The following is an 18,285-nucleotide window of genomic DNA, read 5'->3' on the forward strand; positions in this document are numbered from 1 at the left end:
CTCCCTCCCACCCTCCCTATCCCAACCCTCTAGGTGGTCACAAAGCACAGAGCTGATCTCCCTGTGCCATGCGGCTGCTTCCCACTAGCTATCTACCTTACGTTTGGTAGTGTATATATGTCCATGCCTCTCTCTCGCTTTGTCCCAGCTTACCCTTCCCCCTCCCCATATCCTCAAGTCCATTCTCTAGTAGAAAATGTCATGAAGAACCTAGGGGTGGGACTACTTCTTAGTTGTTTGACATGGTCTGTAGCCCAAAACTTTGTTACAGCCACCCTGCGCCCCTCCAAGGGGACCTGCTGGCCTTCTTAAACCTATGTTACCTGATGATACTTCCTAGATGTTGGAATCAATATAGAATGTTGTGCTTATTGTAATAATTTGTTTCACTCTCTTATTAGTAGCGAATATTATGTCTCAATCAAGACAGTGAATATATCATATTCAACACCTTAGAAAGTTTTCTGATGTCTCTTTCTAATCCCCACCTCACGGCCCTCCTCCCCTATTGCCCTGCCTAGGCAACCATTCATTTGCTTTCTGACCTTATAGAATAGTTTATGTCTCTTTAGGATTTATAAAATGGAATTATACAGTATGACTTTTTTTGGCCTTGCTTCTCTCACTCATCAATATCACTTTGAGATTAATCCATGTGTTCCCGTTTATGAATGGTCAATTTCCTTTTTATTGCTGAGTTGTAATACATTGCACAGATAGCCCACAGCTTATCCACTCACCAAGTGTTTACAGACATCTGGTTTGTGCCTAGTTTGAACTATTCCAAATAAATATCTTTTAGGTGTTTTATAGTTTTAAGTTTTATATTTATGTCTATGATACATTTCGAGTTAATTTTTGTATCTAGCGTGAGGTATGGATGAAAGTTCACTTTTTCTGCATATGGCTATCTAATCGTTCTAGTACCATATGTTGAAAAGCATCTCCTTTCTCAACTTATTTGCCTTTGCACCTTTGTAATAAATTAGCTGCCTGCTACATGCAGGTCTATTCCCGTATTCTCTATTATGTTCTAATGACCAATTTGCTTATCCTTAGACCAATATCATTCTGCCTTGATGACTGTAGCTTTATAAAAAATCTTGCAAACATGCAGGGTTATCCTATATTCGGCTGCTAGGGCTGCCGTAACAAAATGCTACACGCTGGGTGGCTTAAGCTACAGGTATTTATTTTGTCACAGATGTGGTGGTTGGAAGTCCAAGATTAAGGTGTCAGCAGGGTTGGCTTCTCTTACGGCCTGTTCCCTTGGTTAGCATGCAGCCGTTCTCTTGCTGTCTCTTCAAATGGCCTTTTCTCTGTGGGCACTTATAGTGATTTAGTCCTATTTTATTAGGGCCCCTCATTATGACCTCAGTGAGCCTCAATTACTTCCTTAGAGGCCAAATCTTTTAAAATAATCACATTGAGGTTAGAGCTTCAACATGAATTTTGAGGAGACACAATTCAGAACACAGTCCGTGACACCTTCCAACACTGGTTTTCTTTTCTTATTCTTTTCTTCCCCCCAAAGCTGTTTTGGCTTTTTCATTCCTTGGCAATTCCATCATTGACAAGGTTACCAATTTCTACAGAAAAAACTGCTGGTATTTTGATTGGGATTATGTTGAATCTGTAAATCAATTTGGTGATAATTTACATATTAAAATACTGAGACTTCCAACCCAGTATTTGGTTTTATACAGTCTAACAATCTGTATTTTTTAACTGTGGTGTTTAGGCCATCTGCATGTAACATGATTCAGTCTAAGTCTATATCTTGTTGTTTATTATTTGTTCCAGTTTTTCCGCCTTCCTTAACTGTATTTTTTATTATTCCACTTATTTCCTTTGTTGGCTCTTTTTCACTGATTTTTTTTCTTTATAAGTTTAGTGGTCACTTTACTGTGTTACTTGTTCCTTTGGGATTTATAGTATAAAGCTTCAACTTTTCAGTCTGCTTTCAAATGATACTATACCAATATGTGTACAACACAAAAACCTTAAAATAGTGTTCTTGTATGTTCTTTCCTGGCACTTATGTTATTGATGTAATATATTTCACTTATATATGTTATACATATATAATACATGAATACATATATAATTATGTATATGTTATATATGTTATACATATATAATACATGAATCCCAAATGTATTATTATTAGCATTGTTTTAAAAGTCAGTTGTCTTCTAAAGAGTTTAAAATATGGGAAATACATGATATATCTACCCATGCAGCTCCCATTTCTACTGCTTTTGGTGCTTTTATATGATCCTAGTTTCTAACCTGCCTGAAGAACTATCTTATTTTTTCTTGCAAGTCTGCTGTTGAAGGATTTCTTTTTTTAGTATATGTTTCAAATCAGCCTTTTGAATGGGATTCTAACTTGGTATAAAATTTTCACTCGATATAGACATTTTTTTTCTATTTTAAGAATTTAGATATTGTTCCACTGTCTTCTTGTTAACATTGTTTTCTATAGGAAATCTACCTTCATCCTTATCTTCAAAGATCATTTTTCTCTTTATCACAAGCTTTAAGCAATGTGATTATAATGTGCCTAGATCTAATTTTCTTAAAGATACTAAGCATCTTGAATCTATGAGTTTATACTTTTCATCAAATTGACAAAAATTTCAGCCATTATTTCTTCAAAAACTTTTTGTCATACCTTTTCCCTTCTTACTGCAGGAAACACCAATTGTGTGCATACTACAAGTACATTAGACCATCTGACGGTGTCCCACGTCTCTCTGACGCTATTTCATTTACCTTTTATTCTGTTTACATCTCTGTATTTTCATTAGACCATCTGAAGGTGTCCCACGTCTCTCTGGTGATATTACATTAGACCATCTGAAGGTGTCCCACGTCTCTCTGACGCTATTTCATTTACCTTTTATTCTGTTTACTCTCTGTATTTTATTTTGGGTAGTTTCCATTGCTATGTCATTAAGTTCATGCATCTTTTCTTCTGAAATATCTAATTGGTTATTAATCCAATCAAGGGTATTTTCCATCTCAGACAGTATAATTTTCACCTCTAGAATTTCAGTTTAGGTCTTTTTTTTAACATCTTCCATACCTTTATCTTTTAAACATATAGAATAAAGTTATAATAACTTTTATGTTATTTTCTGCTAATCCTAATGTCTGTGCCAATTTGATTTACTCATTATTTTTCTTCACTATGGGTTATATAGTCCTATTTATTTTTTTACATGTTCGGTAAACTTTAGTTAGATGCCAGACATTATGAATTGTATGTTTTGTATTCCAGTAAGTAATCGTGAGTTTTGTCCCGGGATATAGTTATGATTCCTGGAATCAGTTTAATCAGTTTAAGTCTTGCTTTTAAGGTTTATTACATGGGATCAAATCAGCACTTTTTCTAAGGTCAGTTTTACCCACTTCTGGGCTGATATCTGTCTGAGAATTCTACGTAATACCCTGTGAATTAGAAGATTGTCTAGTCAAGCTGCTGGAACTAGCACTGTTCCCAGCCCATTCTGAGCATCTGATACTCTGTTCACTTGGAGTTTTCCAGCTGGTTCCTTATCCAGGCTCAGGTAGTTTTCTAACATGTCTGTGTTGCTCAGTACTCAGCTTGAGGGGGACCCTTTGCAGATCTCCAGGGCTTTCTTTGTGTGAAGCTCTCTTCTCTCTGGCACTCTGTTCTGCCAACTCTAGCCCTATCTTCTCAACTCAGAGACTCCACCTGGCTCTGCCTGGGTTCTCCCTTCCTGCCTCACGGCCTGGAAGGTTTCCCAAAGAAGTAAGCAGGGGTACTTGTAAGGATCACCTCGTCTGTGTCCTGTTTCCAGGGATAACTGTCTTTCATTGTCTGATTCTAGGCAGTCACCATTATTTCATATATTTAGGGGTTTTGTTTTTTTATTGTTTCAGGTGGTAGAATAAACCCATTCTTCTTTATTCCATCTTCACCAGAGCACAGGTCTTCACATAAAATTGTAAAGAAAAATTAAAAATTTATTAAGTTGCAAGCATTATTTGACACTTATGAACTATAAATAAAAAATTATGAATTTAAATTAGTGGGAACTTATATTAGCTAAAAATTAAAATAAAGGTTCACGCAACATTTAATTTCATTTGAGTTGTGAAGATAAAGGTAAAATGTGAAGAATGTGGAAGAAAATTTTAAGATGAAAAATTTTGAAGACAATGTAGACAGATTCTATGTGTGTTGATTTTCACTTGCAGACAAATCAACACATCTTTAATTGGGCAAATAGTTGCTAGTCCTATACTATCTTTTACTTCATACTTGAGTAGTACATTGACCATTTTATTAAAATTGCATTCTTAAATTTATTATGTTCTCTTTACATTTCTAACCATCTTTGCTTAATGATCTATGTACTTATGTCCTCTGTTGTTTGGTATGTTCATATTTACAATCCATTCATCATTACGTTGCCATTTGTCCTTATATAACATTAAATTCCTCTATGTGTTTCTTTTGAATGGCTCCGCCTTACCCTTTTATTTCTCATTTTTTCATTCATTCATCCCGTCAACAAATATTCATTGGGGACAAACCATGTGTCACTACACTATTCTAGGAAATCCATCACTGGGGATAAATAAACCTGTAAATAGATACTGGCCTAGATGGATTAAATTTATTTTATGTCATTGTGGTCACTGTTACAGCTATTTAGACTTGTTTTCAATCACATTACTGCTCACAGAATTAATTAACAAACTGGTATTTTACATCCAGGGTTTTCAGTAGCACAGCAAGGTAGAAATGAGGCCCATGACTTACTTGTGTATCGAACCCGAGTTTGATTATTTAGATAGATTTCTAGAATATTACTGCTTTGTTGGTCATATTTTTTTACATACTAAATTATTCCCAGAAACCCACCCTGCCAGGTATTCTTGTGTTGTGACTGTTCTGGGTTCACCTGAAATATATCTGATGCAAATGACAAAATAAGTAACAATGTGATGTGATGGATGTGTGAACTAATCTTACTGTGGCAATCATTTCACAATACATAAATGTATCAAATCTTCAGGTGGTATGCCTTAAACTTACACAATTTTATTTGTCAATTATATCTCAATAAATTTGGAAAAAGGAAGTTTTACAACTCAACAATAAAAAGACAACCTAATTAATAAAAAGACAAATAATTTGGATAGCTATATCTCTAAAGAAGACATACTAATGGCCAATAAGCACCCGACAAGATGATCAACATCATTGGTCCTTATGGACACACAAATCAAAACCACAATGAGATATGACTTCATGCCCACCGGGATGGTTAAAATAAAAAAGGTGGACACTAACAAATGTTGATGAGGATGTAAAGAAATTGGAACCCTCATATCTTGCTGGTGGGATTGTAAAATATTGCAGCCACTTTGAAAACAATTTAGCAGTTCCTCAAAATATTAAACGTAGAGTTACCATATGACTTAGAAATTCTATTCCTACGTTTACATCCAAGAGAACTGAAAACAGACATCCACACAAAAACCTATACAGGAGTGCTTATAATAGCATTATTCAGCCAAACTGTAGAAACCACACAGATGTCCATTGTCTGACTAATGGATAAACAAAATGTGGCATGCCCATGTGCTGAGTTATCATTTAGCCATGAAAAGGAATGGGGTACTCACACATGCTACAACATGGATGAACCCTGAAAACATGTGAATTGAAAGAAACCAGTCGCAAAAGACCATGTTATATGATTTTGTATATATGAAATATCCAGAATTGGCAAGTCCACAGAGACAGAAACTAGCTTAGGGCTTGCCACAGGCTGGAGGGAGATGGGAGAGAATGAGGAGTGATTTCCACAAGGTACAGGGTTTCCTTTGGGATGATAAAATGTTATGAAATTAAATCGTGGGGATGGTTGCACAGCTCTGAAGATACTAAAACGTACTGAATTGTATACTTTAATAGCATAAATTTTATCGTATGTGAATTATATCTCAATAAAGCTGCTGTTAAAAAGAGAGAAAGAAAGACATGGGTCAAAGGTGGCAATGGGGGCATCATTAAGAAACTATGACATTAGACAATATTCAGGGCAAGAGGTGAAGGTGGTGGGACCCTGGAAGCAGAGAAGTGGTGAGACACAGTTGGGTAGCAGTGAAGATGTCGAATTTGCAGTGTGTCTGTGTATGTGGGGAACAGATTATAAGTTGACTTTTGAACATGGTAAGGTTGGGATATCTTTTAAATATCTTAGTGGGGTGATCAAGTAGGTAGCTGGATATATAGTGTGTAGATGGAGGGAAATTCCCAGGCTGAGATGCGTCTTTGGGAATAATTAGCATAGAAATAGTATTTGAAGCCTTGAGTGTAGTTTATATCATTAAGGGCACGCTGTGGATGAAGAATAAAAGCAGTCAAAGGTTGAGACATGGGGTTTCCAAGGATGAGACCAGCAAGCTAATTTCATCTATTGCTCTCTTAATGTTTGCTGGCTTGATACAGCTGCCAATAACTCCAAATTTTCCCTCGTTAATTTACAGTTCTACTTTTCTATTCCTTCTAATTGTCATTTATTTTTTCTGTCCATACTTGCACCTTAAGACCCATACGATTCAGCGTATTTGAAAACAAGATGCTATTTATTTCTTCTGCCAAGATTCTCTGTTTTGTCCATACTTGCACCTGTCCCAATAAAAGGCGGCTCTCTGAGCATTTTTACTGCTCCTCTGCATTCTCCACCAAGCACGTCTGGCAGATGACCACTTTGGAAGGCATTTATTCCTCCACCCATCCTCATCTTTCCCCGAACTCCTATGTTATACTGGGTTGTACAGTACTTAGAACTTCATGAAGAGTATGTCCCTTCTGTTAGAGAAGCCCTTATTCCACAATCGTGTTACATATTCCTGGACAGTCATTCCTTGTCTACTAGGTTAATTTTCAATGATACACGTATGTCCATGGCAATATATAATGGGGTGTTTTCTCAATTCCCTTTGCTTTCTTTTCCCCCTCGTCTTGAAGTTTCTGCTTTGGAACAATTCTTTATTTAGTTAAGAGTCTTTTCTCAAGTACTTTCCTCAGATTGGGCACATGAATAATATACTCCATGGTTTCCTGTATGGTTACAAATGATTTCTTTCTCTCTGACACGTGAGTGCTATCTTGACTGGGTACCCTCTGGTTACACAGTTTTCTGTGTTCAAAGATGTTATTTCACCGTCCTCTTGCTTCCAGTGTTGCATAAGAGAACCGCAAATGCTAGTTTGTTTTCCCTTTGTACGGAATCTATACTTTTCACCCTGTGCTTGTGTTATTTTTCTCTCCGTCCTTATCATTCAGGAGGTTTACAGGATATGCCAAGCATGTGCCTTTTCTCATCAGTACAGGCTGGAACTCAGCGAGCCCTCTCAGTCTGTCGATGCAGGTCTTTTATAATCACAGATGAATTATCTCCTATTATGTAATTATTGCCTTTCTTCCATCTGTTCTATCTTTCTGAAATGCCTATCATTTTTATTATGGGTTTCCTGGGTCTGTCCTACAGTCTCTTTATTATCCTTTAGGATTTCCATCACCGTATCTTTTGCCCTTGATCTTCCAGGGCCTGGATTTGGTCTCCAATGTGATAGTCTCTCCCTCCAATATCCTACTTAATTGCTTAATTGAAAAAATGTTTTGTGTATAAACATATGAGTGTGTACATATGTACTGCTCCTGAGTTTCCTCAAGTGTTCCTATATTTAATTTTTTATCTCACTCCTCTAGGAGCTTATTTCAATGATAATATATTTTAAATCTTGTGACTGATTTTCTTTTGTTGGCCTGTTGTACCCTGTAGTAAGCTACGTAATGACCCCCAAAGATGTCCACATTCTAATGCCAGGAACCCCTGTATATGTTTCCTTACGTGGCAAAAGGGACTTTGCATGTGTGATTAAATTAAGGTTCTGGAGATGGGGAGATTTTTCTGGATTACCTGGCTGGGATTGATGCTTACCAGTGGTCCTTATAAGAGGGATGCAGGAGGGGTTACAGTTATGTGACAGTTATCGCTAAGAAAAAAATCAACAACCCAACTAAAAAATGGGCAAGGGATATGAAAATATAGTTCACCCCATAAGCATTACAAATGGACCTTAAAACATGAAAAAGACCAAACATACTCTAATAAATAAATATTAATATGTAATGAATCTTATTTTATCTATTAGATTTTCGAAGATTAAAAAGTTTAGTAAAACCATTTTGGCCAGTGTATGTTGCATAATCATTCTTAATGTTTTTGATGGTTATCTAACTATAAGATGCCAATCCTAGGAAGCTAGGATTATTCACTTTTGCATTTCTAATGTTGATACCATATATAACATAGAGCAAACTCAATTTATGTTTAGAAAATAAATTTAGCTAAAAACTGCTGAGTAGATTTATAATACTTTATTTACTAAAGTGGGAAGCATCTCATACATTTGCAGAAAAATTGATGAATTATTGAAACAAGTGCCTTACCAATTAACTCTCAATCAAAAATGTAATGAATTATACACAGCTATTCTAGAGCATTCTAGCTAATCAAGACTTTATCATAGCTGTCCTTTTGTCATTGAGACCTATTAGATCAGACCATCCCAATGTAAAATACATTTTTTGGTATCGTTCATTATTTTGACTTAAAGTGATTTTGTTTTCTTCAGTGTAGACTGTCTTCTATTAGCAATGGGTTTTCAAAATTATCTATAGTAGTCACAGTTATCAGCAAGATACACCAACTAATAAGCTCACATAGCACACTATTTACAAATTTCTTGACAGCACTAATTATTTAGTTACTTGAAGAGAGTCTTCCCTTTCTACGATAGTCATTGAAATTCTAGAAAATTGCACCAGTAAATTATATCTGAAATTCACCAGTATTTAAAAATTCTATATCTTGACATGTCTGCATGACAGAATTTCAGTCTATGTTACTGCACATTAACATGTATAATTAAGCCATTGCAACATTTTTTGAGATGAGCATATGAAAGTAATTCGGTAAAAATTTAGATCCTTGCCCTTTACAAGTGGGTGCATTTCAGAAGTAAAAAAAGCATTAAAAGAATATCTTGCTTTTCAAATATTTTTCTCTGCTGTGGACATTAGTCTCAATTAAAACTGTGAATATATATTATAAGAACAAAATAAGTACAGGTTGTGAAAGTCTATAACTTTAATATACTTATTAAAATATTCTTCTGATATAAATTCCAATCTTGGATTAATTATATATTTATCTCTCAAAATTACTGGGACAATCCTGGGCATTCAGATATAATTAAAATCAATTAAGAGAATAATAGATTATTTTCTCTCTTCTCTTTTTAATTCACTGAAAATAAAAATAACCAGAGTGACTCGAAGGTATGTATTGTATGGCAGATATGCTCTTAGCCACGAAAAAGAGGGAGAGAGTATGTGGTACATTATGACCTCTTTCCAAATATACTAGTAATAACAGACATGAGCGCAAGAATCTATTGTCTTAACATGTATGCATTTGAAGGGAAACACCTGCATTAAATGCACACTACTCCTGTCACTGATACGCTTACCATTTTCTCCTAAATGACCTTGAAGCTCATGAAATTCACATGGACGGTTTTACTATGCATGTTTAAAGAAAGCAGTTAAAAAGATTCAGAGAGCTTTATAAAATTGAACTCCAGTTCATTAAAACAATCTTCTGTTCTCATCTTCTGAGAAAGTAAACCGCCCCAACTCCAAACAGTTTACAAGCAACTTTCGTGGCCCTTGTTGTTACATGGCAGCATCTGCTAGATTGACGAGTGGTGCGATGGTCTTTGAGGATTGATTTCTAAGGGTGTTAAGAGCATGAACTTCATTCTTTTAAAATACCTTCTTAAATACAAGTTTCAAAACAAAGTCAACCATTGCTCAACCATTTAAAAAAGAAGGACTCAGTGTTTGACAGTGGGAAACACTACAAAGAAGAACATGTACATTAATCTAGTTTATTGTTTTCATTTGACAAAAGTAGAGGTGCAGAGTGGTAGCACAATGAGAAATGTGTATGGTCTTCAGCAAGGTAAATCTGCACATAGTCACTAGTGGTTAAGATAAAGGAATCTGAGCGTGCCATATGCTGGCACTTAGAAAGAAATCTATTAAACCTATCAGTATCTCAAACTTCTTGAGCTTTTAGAACATTTGCAGACTTCTTGATTTGTGATTTCCCTATGTAACAGGAAGACACGATTTCTTTGTGTTAGAAAACGCTTTACACAACAAATATACACAAAATGGGTTTTGACGCACTTTGCTGCCTGCCTCAGTGGGGCATCTCCTTCTGGGGCAACTCCCCTGGGCACTCTTTCCAGTTGTGATTCCCAGTGAGAAATAAGACCTTTTCCCATCCAGCCAGAATAATCACATTGGTAAAGGAAAACACGCTGCAAAGACAGGCCTGAATTTCATTTCTTACCCTCTCCTGGAAATAGAAACAATCTAAATAAAGAAAATTATAAACTTACATTAATCTGAAACTATCTACTTCATAATGCAGAACTCCTCCTGTAGAATCTGCCCACATGATTTGTCTCCCTGTTTTAATAGAGGTGTTTGAACCCAAAGGACTTATAGTTCACAACGCATAATGCAGAAAATGCACAGAGCAATGCCATGCTGAGCCATATTGGACCCTGAGGCCAAAAAATTTGTAATACTGACCTGTCCACACTTAAAATTTGGACAATTTGTCATGTTTTTAAATTCTTATTTGAAAATATATTGCATTTTAAAGAAAAAATAGATAAATCAGACTGTATCAAAATTAAAAACTTGTGCATCGAAGGACACTATTAATAGGATGAAAAGGTAAGCCACAGAATGTGAGAAAATATTTGCAATTCACGTATCTGATAAGGGATTAAGATACAGAACATATAAAGAACTAGTACAACTCACTGACAACAAAACAAACAACCCAGTTTAAAGAATCAGCAATAGATGTGGATAGACGTTTCTCCAAAGAAGATGTACAAATGGCCCCAAAGCACAAGAACAGATGCTTGGCATCAATAATCATTAGGGAAGGGGAATACTGCAAATCAAAATCCTAAGGAGATACAATTTCACACACACTTTGATGGCTATTGAGAGAGAGAAAGAGGGAGGGAGGGAGAGAGGGAGGAAGGAAAGGGAAGGGAAGGGAAGGGAACAAATACAAAATAACAAGTGTTGACCAGGATGTGGAAAAATTGTAACTGTGCACTGCTGGTAGGGATGCAAAATGCTGCAGCAGCTATGGAAAACAGAATGACATTTCCTCAAAAACAAAGAACAAAACAAAACATAAAATTACCATATGATCCACAAATTTCACCTCTGGGTATATACACCCAAAAACCTGAAAGCAGGGACTTGAACAGATATTTGTATATCCATACAGATAACAGCATTATTCATAACAGCCAAAAGGTAGAGGCAAACCAAGGGTCCATTGAAGAATGAATGGATAAACAAAATGGGGTATATACGTAAAATGGAATATTAGTCAGCCTTTAAAAGGAAGGAAATTCTAACACATGCTACAACACGGATGAACAACAAGGACATTATGCTAAGAGAAATAAGCCAGTCAAAAACAGACAATATATTCCCACTTACATGAGTTCCTGGAGGAGTCATTCATAGAGACAGAATGGATAGAGACAGAATGGTAGTCATTCATAGAGACAGAATGGTAGTCATTCACAGAGACAGAATGGAATGGTGGTTGCCCAGGGCAGCAGGGAGAAGACAATGGGGAATGATTGTTTACTGGGGACAGAGTTTCAGTTCTGGACAATGAAAGAGTTCTGGGGATGGATGGTGGATGGTTGCACAACAATGGGAATATAATTAATGCCATTGAGCGGTACACTTTAAAATCATCTACATGATAAATTTTATGTTATGTGTATTTCACCCAATTTTAAAGTATAGCATTTAGATGTTACTTAACTCAATTATTGGTGTTCCCTGCTTTTACCCCACTAAAGTGTTCACCTGAGGACAGTGCTTCACTGGCCCTAGATAGTTATTTCAGGGTGTGCTATCTTCATAGAGCATAAAATGTAACGTCCTTAACCACTTCTCTTTCCCCTAAACTTCGTGGGTGTTCTTTTACATGATAGGTTAAAATGGATTTCAGTTACTGGTTGAAAAATCTATGGCGGGCTGTTAGTAACAGGGATCCACTCTCCATATCCAATTCTTCACTGAATTTTCTCTCCTCCTCTCTCATTCATAGCTTCCAAAATTTTAGACTTAAAACTAACTTTAGTAGGAATACACATTAAGAGTAATATTTGAAAACGTTACCAAAAACTTTGAGAAATTTCACCTTTGAAAAACATTGGTTGGCTCTTGGCCTGTTGGATCCCTCTATCCAGAAAAACATTTGAGATTGTCTCTAGCATATATATCTAATAATATGTAGATATCTAATATGTCTCTAATAATACATATATCATCATATATGAGATAAATAATGATTAATATTTTGATCAATACAATACTTCAAATGCATTTGTGGGACCTATCAAAAACAGTAAATTTAAATTAAAAAAACTTCCAATTGTATAGGTCCCTCCTTTTATGTTAAACACTTATGATTTGACCTATTTGTAAATTGTATTTAAGTGTAGAGGGCTTTTTAGGTATCTTCAGTGAAAAAAACTACCACTAGCTCCCTGAATTATAAACCCAAAAATATCATAAATGCTTAAAACTTCAGGTTTTCACTCCTGTTTAATGCCAACTTATTCCCAACTATGAACATTGACACCACATCAGATATTAAAATGCAGATGTCAAAGACAAGTGGAAATTTAGAGCATGAAATTTCTCTTTTTACTGGGACTGTATTTTCATAGAGCATTTACATACCTTTGAAACTGGATCTTTTGCACCTTAACCTCATCCTAAATGCCCATTCTTCTACTGACCTTTCTCAAAATTTGATCTTAAAAGGTACTTTTCATATTCTGTCACTTTCATGGAAACTTCTGATATCAGAAGGCCCATATTAATTTTTGCCTTTTTTTGTAACTGCTGTATAATATAATAATCTCATAATAAAACATTTTATATCATTTTCTAAATTTCATTTAGCCTTTTCTTCCTTACTCATATACTCTGTATTGATAGTAATATAAAATTTCCCTAAGACATTCCCAGCTTTGTACTGAACACACTATAATTAATTCAGGACAGAGTTGAATTTTTTATTAATAAGGAAAGCATAAACAAAACCTCTCCCCAAACTGACCAAGAATAAAGACTTATTTACTTAGACTATCAAAATGCTATAATTTCATCTTCTTTCTTTATAACTTTCCATTCCATGTTTGTCATATAATTTTTTAAAAAAGGACTTTCTTCACTATAAAATTTCAATGAAATAAAGTATCCAATTTTTGAAAATATTATAGGATTTTTTGAAAAATACCAGGGTTTCCACAATAATGATGGAAACGGAATCAACTTGGATACGATGAAGTAGTTTATGTCTTTTTTTTTAACCCTGTCATGTCCCAACTGTCCAGCACCCCACTGTCCAGTCCAGACGATGGCCTTTCTGAATTGTACCGATTTTTCTGTCATATACTCATTTAATAAGTATGTCCTTTTGGCAACTACTTTGTGACAGGCACTGCACTAAGTGTTTAAGATACACTGAACATTCGTCTCATGGAATTTCTAGTCTAGAGCTGGACTAGAATATTGATATCCATCAGATATTTCAGATATGTGAACTTGTAAGTTGTCCTGGATAGTCTGCTGAAAAGGTAAGGGATCCAGGAGAACAAACACGAGGACGTAATCAATCAAGGATGTGCTTGTCACCCTTAGCATGTGACTTTTCCTGGGTGAAGGTGAGTAAGAGTTAACTGAGGTGGGCGTTTGAGGAAACACAGGGGCTCCAAGCAGAGGGAACAGTGTTCGCAAGGGTCCTGAGGAGGAAGGAAAAACTCAGTAGTGAAGAATCAAAGGAGGCCAGTTTGTGAGACAGGAAGGAAGGAAGGAAGAGATTAGTGAGGATGAGCTCCGAGCTTCTGGACACAGGGACTCTGAAGATGACTGAATTTGGGCACTAGAATCCCCAGGATTAGGGGCAGTCACACTTGCCCCACAGTTTCCATCTGTCTTCACATTGATGAAATGGTATTGGCCTCTCTGCTGAATTAACATTTTAAGTGCCCGGAATCTCTATAACCTTAAATTCACGAACAGCTAATTCACTGCCCTTCTTTTTCCCCACTTGAGACATAACTGAAGAACTTGTCCAAAGGCTCCCAGATCTTTGCCCCATCATTCTGAATGTGGTGATTAAAGATGCCAGAGGGAGGGAAAAACAGGCTGAGTTTAATGGAGGTTGGTGGGGGGGGGGTACAGTCGTCTCTAGGCATCTGCAGGGGATTGGTCCCCGGACTCCCCCCCCCCCCGGCCCCACCCACCCCGGGATACCAAGATCTGCAGATGCTCAAGTCCTTTATATAAAATGACCTAGTATAGTTGGCCCTCTGTATCCCCCGGGTTCTACATCCACAGATTCAATGAAAATTGAATCAGAGATCGATTGAAGCAGAGGTTGAGGAACCTGGTGATACCAAGGGCCTACTGCATATGCAGAAGAGGAAACTTCCTTCTCAACTTTGACAGGTGAGGTGAGCATAGGAAGTTTAAGTTGGAGAGCGGGATTGAGAATCTTTGCTTTATAATGTGCAGATATGTGTCAGAGGTGTGTATATTAGAGTAGGGACTTTTTTATTATAACAATAATTATAAATGTTGAAGAATTTGAAAGGCAGGAGATGAAATGCTAAATACTAGGAATGCGTTTCTACATAGGGATTCTGGAAAAGGGAAGTACATGTGACTTGCCAATGAGCATTCACAAACTAAAAAAAAAAAATTGGACTAAAATTTTTCACCAAATAAAATTATGAGGCAGGTTATCTTTTATGAAAAAGTGAGAAAAGTCAATTGCCTGCTTGCAGAAGTGAGGATTATTGGTCTGGTTTCACTCTCTTGCATAATGCAGTTTTATCACACAAGCAAAAAAAGTGGTGTCTAAGCAAATTTCCATAAATTCAGGATCTTAAGCAGAGGCTTAAGGAGTTTTCTGAGGATTGTTGCCATTCTGGACCAGAATTTAAGGGACCCTAATACCTCTCAGGCTCTCTTCATGTTTCCCACGTTCTGCTTATCACACCAGCTACGGCCTCCAAACAGTTTCCTTGTCTGGTGGTCAATTTTTCATTTTCTTTCATCTTCTTTTTACTTTTACATCCTTTCTATCTCCTTTTATTTTCCTTGCTCCCTATAAGACACTGAAAAATATTTTAAAATAAATTTAACCAATCCAATGCAGTTATATATTTTTATATTTAATATAAAATAGTGGATTTTTGGGGTATTTCTCAAAATAACCTCTTAAAACATTAAATTATTCTTTAATATCTATGTAATGGTTAATATTTATTTTCCCTCTGATTCAGTGACTCATAACAAATAAAATGGTTACACACCCCCTTTATGTTTTTGTCATTTTAATTTACTCCACACATATTTTCCAATTTCTGTGAAATAGGCTTTATGCTGTCGGTACAGACATAAACACAATCATTGAAATAGATGATGTTCAAAGTTAATGGACATTTTGAAATATTCAATGAGTTACTGTGATGATTAATATCAATTCCTGGTTTAAAGATCTTTTCTCCATCTCATATCTCAGATTATGATGTTTGCTGCATCTAAAGTCAACATCTTTCTCAGGACCAGATGTGTGTTTTCCTAGTGATAGTGATAATGACCATCATTATATGGCCTGCAGCTCCCATGAGCACTGGTATCTCTGGACACTGGAGTGTAGAAGCATACTGGGGACAAATGTGTATGGGGAGGATGAAGAGAGTGGTACCAGGGGATAATTGTATTCCCTGAGCAAAATTTTAGAGAATAATGCCATTTCAATTGTTTTTCAGCCAATACAAAAAATATATATATATATATACATTTTGTATTGGCTGAAATATATATATATATATATATATATATATATATATATATCCAGAGGAGGTTGTATGCAAAACACAATAAAAAGTATCAATGTCAGATAAGTGTTCCCCCATATTAGACGCTGGCCACCTCTGGAGCAGGGCAGAATTCTGTAGAAATACACATGCTTCTAAAGTCCTGGGTTTAAAATTACTTGTGGTCCTTTCAGGTTCTGAGCAAAGATTTTAATTCTTTACTGGCACAGATACCATCAGAAATGGGCACACCCTCCCATCCACCACTTGGTTGACCAATGAGCCACTTCCCTGACTTTGGGGGATTGTCTCTGGATTCTTCCATTCAGTAGCAGGGTATTAAATTCAACTACAGTGGCCCCTTTTCTCAGTAATAAGCTGGTGCTTCATGAGTGAGGGAAAAGTTGGATGTCTAGATACTGGTGCTTTCCTTTTAGCTTCCTTAAAAATGGCAAGTGTATATTAAACCTGGAGTCAGAGAAGAATAACATTCTGAAAGGATGAGTATTTTTTTTCCATTTTCTCCCATTTCAGGATCTTACCTGTTCCTTGTCTGGCCTCTGGGGGGCTTATTCCAGATGTCAAAGAAAATGTAAAATCTGTGAGCTATCAGCACTTTAAGGAGTATTTGTACACTTACCAGGGAATTTCGGAGAAAAGATCTAAAACACTAAGGGATGGCTATCTAATGAATACATTTCAGAGAAGCTGGAAGTTATTTTTGGACAGAGAAGAAAAAAGAAATTGAGTGCATACTGTAACAGATAATGGGAAGCACTCTAGGGTCATAGTGTTTTTATACCTGGAGTCCCAGTAAAATATAGCCCAAGACTGTTAGGACTTCGGAGGATAAATCACTGAGGAAGGGCCCCCGTTTCCAAATCCAAGAGGTGAGGTTTGCATTCTAGTCTTCGGGATGGTGCTTAGTTTACTGTTTATTTATCTAGCTCTATTCTAGAATTACTTCCTTTTAATTTTTTTCGCCCCTTTCCATGACTCAAATCATGAACCCTTAAACCAAAAACAAAAACCGGCTTTACCTCAAGGGAAGCCTGGAAGGGGTTTGGGCTGGAGGAGCCGCTCCGAAGTAGGGTCGGGAAGACGCAAGTGGAAGACGGATTTCACTGAACCAGAACCGGGCTCCTTCCAGCCCGGCGCTGAGGCTGAATGCGGTGGGTGAGGGCGGCCTGCTCTAAGGTCATCCCTCCTTCAGTTTTGGGTACCAGGCAGACCGTCAGAGGAAAAACGGTGGCACCAGCGCCCGGCGGACGTTTGAGAGCTCATCTGGGGGCGAACCGCAGCAGCAGCAGCAGCAGAGGCATGGGCGCTCGGAGCTCGTGGCGGGGCGTCCCAAAGTGCGCGCGGAGCCTGCGGTCCAGCGCCAGCCCTGCGTTTCCTGCCAGGGCTCAGCCCGCTGCCTCACCTGGGTGGACGGCTGCTCTCGCGACGGTCCTGGGCGAGGACCGTGGGAAGAGCGAAGCCTCACTGCGCAGCGCTTAAGCCACCACTGAGAAAGGGCCGGCTCGCGGCTCCCCTGGCTGGCCGGCGGTGGCACGTCGCAGCGTCCCCGCGGGGCTGGGGCCAGCCGCGGAGCGGGCAGCAGAGGCGGCGTCCGGGCGCGCAGGGGCTCGGCCCGGGCCGGGGAGCCGCCGCGCAGCCTTCTCTGCGCGTTCGCCGCGCGTCCGCCCCGCGCCGCCTCGGCCTCTCACCCCTCGCCTCCGACGCGCAGCCGGGCGCCCTCTCCCTCCCCCACGGCCCGCCCGGCGCGCATCCCCGGGCCGCGCGCATCCCCGCCGCGCTGCAGCCGGAGCCCCGGCGGCCGGCCGCGCGGACCGAGGGGCGGAGGAGGGGCGCGCGCTCGCGGGCGGGGCGGGGACGGAGCGAGGAGGAGGAAATAAATAAATAGCGCCGGAACCTCCGCGCCAATGAGAGCCGGGCAGCGCGGAGGACGCGGCCGCGGAGGCCCCGGGGCCGCTTGGATTGCCCCTGAGAGGCTCTGCCGGCGCGCGCGTGTCCGTGCGTGAGCGCGTATTCGCCGGGCCCGGAGCTGGAAAGTTCAAACCGGACGTGTTGCTCGCGCCGCTGGCGGAGACCGCGGCGGAGGCTCTGCCCAAGTTCTCCGGGCCGAGCGCCCGGCGGCGCCCTGCGCCCCCGCGCCGCCGCCCCCAGCCACGCTCCCGGCTCGGGCTCCGCGCCCGGCGACCGCAG

Source organism: Monodon monoceros, unplaced genomic scaffold (assembly GCF_005190385.1).
Source record: "Monodon monoceros isolate NGI ecotype Baffin Bay Population unplaced genomic scaffold, NGI_Narwhal_1 Super_Scaffold_17, whole genome shotgun sequence".
Classification (NCBI taxonomy): Eukaryota; Metazoa; Chordata; class Mammalia; order Artiodactyla; family Monodontidae; genus Monodon; species Monodon monoceros.